This window comes from Xiphophorus couchianus, chromosome 7, assembly GCF_001444195.1.
Source record: "Xiphophorus couchianus chromosome 7, X_couchianus-1.0, whole genome shotgun sequence".
NCBI classification, from domain to species: Eukaryota; Metazoa; Chordata; class Actinopteri; order Cyprinodontiformes; family Poeciliidae; genus Xiphophorus; species Xiphophorus couchianus.
The window spans coordinates 160,891-164,787 of NC_040234.1; positions in this window are offsets into that span (position 1 = coordinate 160,891).

The window sequence follows — 3,897 nt, forward strand, 5'->3', positions numbered from 1 at the left end:
GGACTTGGTGTTCCCTCGCCCGGACGCGGGTCACCGGGGCCCCACTCTGGAGCCAGGCCTGGAGGGGGGGCACGATGGCGAGCGTCTGGTGGCCGGGCTTTTACCCATGGAGCCCGGCCGGGCTCAGCCCGAAGAGGAAACATGGGCCCCCCCTCCCATGGGCCCACCACCCGTGGGAGGGGCCAAAGGGGTCGGGTGCACTGTGTGATGGGTGGCGGCCAAGGGAGGGGACCCTGGCGGTCCGATCCTCGGTTGCAGAAACTGGCTCTTGGGACGTGGAATGTCACCTCTCTGGTGGGGAAGGAGCCGGAGCTAGTGCGTGAGGTCGAGAGGTTCCGGCTAGAAATAGTCGGTCTCACCTCGACGCATGGCTCTGGTTCTGGAACCAGTCTCCTTGAGAGGGGCTGGACATACTTCCACTCTGGAGTTGCCCAGGGAGAGAGACGTCGGGCAGGAGTGGGCATACTTGTTGCTCCCCATCTCGGCGCCTGTACGTTGGGGTTTACCCCGGTGAATGAGAGGGTAGCATCCCTCCGCCTACGGGTGGGGGGACGGGTTCTGACTGTCGTTTGTGCTTACGGGCCGAACGACAGTTCAGATTACCCACCCTTTTTGGAGTCCTTAGAGGGGGTACTGGAGAGTGCTCCTCCTGGGGACTCCCTTGTTCTGCTGGGGGACTTCAACGCTCACGTGGGCAACGACAGTGAGACCTGGAGGGGCGTGGTTGGGAGGAACGGCCCACCCGACCTGAACTCGAGCGGTGTTCTGTTGCTGGACTTCTGTGCTCGCCATGGATTGTCCATAACGAACACCATGTTCAAGCATAAGGGTGTCCATATGTGCACTTGGCACCAGGACACCCTAGGCCGCAGTTCGATGATCGACTTTGTCATCGTTTCATCGGATCTGCGGCCGTATGTCTTGGACACTCGGGTGAAGAGAGGTGCGGAGCTGTCCACTGACCACTACCTGGTGGTGAGTTGGCTCCGGTGGTGGGGGCGAAAGCCGGTCAGACCTGGCAGGCCCAAACGTGTTGTGAGGGTCTGCTGGGAACGTCTGGCGGAATCCCCTGTGAGACGGAGCTTTAACTCCCATCTCCGGCAAAACTTCGAACACGTCCCGGGGGAGGTGGGGGACATGGAGTCTGAGTGGACCGTGTTCCGTGCCTCCATTGTCGAGGCGGCCGATCGGAGCTGTGGCCGCAAGGTTGTCGGTGCCTGTCGCGGCGGCAACCCTCGAACCCGTTGGTGGACACCTTCGGTGAGGGATGCCGTCAGGCTGAAGAAGGAGTCCTATCGAGCCTTTTTGGCCTGTGGGACTCCGGAAGCAGCTGATGGGTACCGGCGGGCGAAGCGGCATGCGGCTCGGGCGGTTTGCGAGGCAAAAACTCGGGCGTGGGAGGAGTTTGGAGAGGCCATGGAGAAAGACTTCCGCACGGCTTCGAGGCGATTCTGGTCCGCCATCCGGCGTCTCAGGGGGGGGAAGCGGTGCAGCACCAACACTGTTTATAGTGGGGATGGTGTGCTGCTGACCTCTACTCGGGACGTTGTGGGCCGGTGGGCAGAGTACTTCGAAGACCTCCTCAATCCCACCAACATGCCTTCCACTGAGGAAGCAGAGCCTGGGGACTCTGGGTTGGGCTCTCCAATCTCTGGGGGCGAGGTCGCCGAGGTGGTTAAAAAGCTCCTCCGTGGCAAGGCCCCGGGGGTGGATGAGATCCGCCCGGAGTTCCTTAAGGCTCTGGATGTTGTAGGGTTGTGTTGGTTGACGCGACTCTGCAATATCGCATGGACATCGGGGGCAGTTCCCCTGGACTGGCAGACTGGGGTGGTGGTCCCCCTGTTCAAAAAGGGGGACCGGAGGGTGTGCTCCAATTATAGAGGGGTCACACTCTTAAGCCTCCCTGGCAAGGTCTATTCAGGGGTCCTGGAGAGGAGGGTCCGTCGGATAGTCGAACCTCGGATTCAGGAAGAGCAGTGTGGTTTTCGTCCTGGTCGTGGAACACTGGACCAGCTCTACACCCTCAGCAGGGTCCTGGAGGGTGCATGGGAGTTCGCCCAACCAGTCTACATGTGTTTTGTGGACTTGGAGAAGGCGTTCGACCGTGTCCCTCGGGGAGCCCTGTGGGGGGTTCTCCGGGAGTATGGGGTACCGGGCCCTTTGATACGGGCTGTCAGGTCCCTGTATGACCAGTGTCAGAGTCTGGTCCGCATTGCCGGCAGTAAGTCGGACTCGTTTCCGGTGAGAGTTGGACTCCGCCAGGGCTGCCCTTTGTCACCGATTCTGTTCATCACTTTCATGGACAGAATTTCTAGGCGCAGCCAAGGTGTTGAGAGGATCCGATTTGGTGGCCTTAGGATCTCATCTCTACTTTTTGCAGATGATGTGGTCCTTTTGGCTTCATCAGATCGTGATCTGCAGCTCTCGCTGGATCGGTTCGCAGCCGAGTGTGAAGCGGCCGGGATGGGGATCAGTGCCTCCAAATCCGAGGCCATGGTCTTGAGCCGGAAAAGGGTAGAGTGCCTTCTCCGGGTCAGGGGGGGTGTCCTGCCCCAAGTGGAGGAGTTTAAGTATCTCGGGATCTTGTTCACGAATGGGGGAAGAAGGGAGCGGGAGATCGACAGGCGGATTGGCGCAGCGTCTGCTGTCAAGCGGGCGCTGTACCGGTCCGTCGTGGTGAAGAGAGAGCTGAGCCAAAAAGCGAAGCTCTCGATTTACCGGTCGATCTACGTTCCCACCCTCATCTATGGTCATGAGCTTTGGGTCATGACCGAAAGAACGAGATCGCGGATACAAGCGGCCGAAATGGGTTTTCTCCGTAGGGTGGCTGGGCTCTCCCTTAGAGATAGGGTGAGAAGCTCAGTCATCCGGGAGGGACTCAGAGTAGAGCCGCTGCTCCTTCACATCGAGAGGAGCCAGTTGAGGTGGCTTGGGCATCTGGTCAGGATGCCTCCTGGACGCCTCCCTGGTGAGGTGTTCCGGGCACGTCCCACCGGGAGGAGGCCCCGGGGAAGACCCAGGACACGCTGGAGGGACTATGTCTCTCGGCTGGCCTGGGAACGCCTCGGGATTCCCCCGGAGGAGCTGGAAGAAGTGGCTGGGGAGAGGGAAGTCTGGGCCTCCCTTCTGAAGCTGCTACCCCCGCGACCCGACCTCGGATAAGCGGAAGAAGATGGATGGATGGATGGATGGACGGGATTTTCCAAAAATCCTACACTCATCTTTTCAGGAAGTAATCTTTGTGCCCTGCTGTCAGCCAGCATCCCTCCTCTTATATTAGCAAAAAAAAATTGTAAATACATACAATGTGTTGGGAAACTGTGTTTGGTTACTGACCTTTATTCGTCAGGCTTAAGTGATAAAAGTAGGAAAAAGACCGATTCTCTTTGCGATTTAAAAAAAAAAAACACAAAACAGTGTAAGAAGACCCCGTTTATTTATTTATTTTACAATTTTGTTATTGCTTCTTTTTTAAACAGCAGCTGTCGATTAAACTGAAAGTTACAACCCTGACATGATTATGTGACTTGTTTTACCGAGAAATCGACCAGAAGCGCCGAGAAATGAACGGATCCTCTCTGGCGGCAACAGGAGGAACAGAATTTCACACAAGATCTCTTTCCTGTGTCCCTGCATGAGGTTCAAGAAACTTCAATCCAACATGACAAACATAAAATAAAAACCTCAAATCAGGATATAAAAGGGAATTTTATCCTTATACTCTGTAATGTTTCACTGACACTATGCTTTATTTGTAAAATTCCCTTTAAGATTAATAAAGTATATTAATTCATTAAACACACCTGAGATGTTTGCCACGTATCGCTGCATATTGTTATATCAATAGAGGTCCTGTTGACTGAGGACGTCCTCCACACCGCCAGGTGGAGACACTTA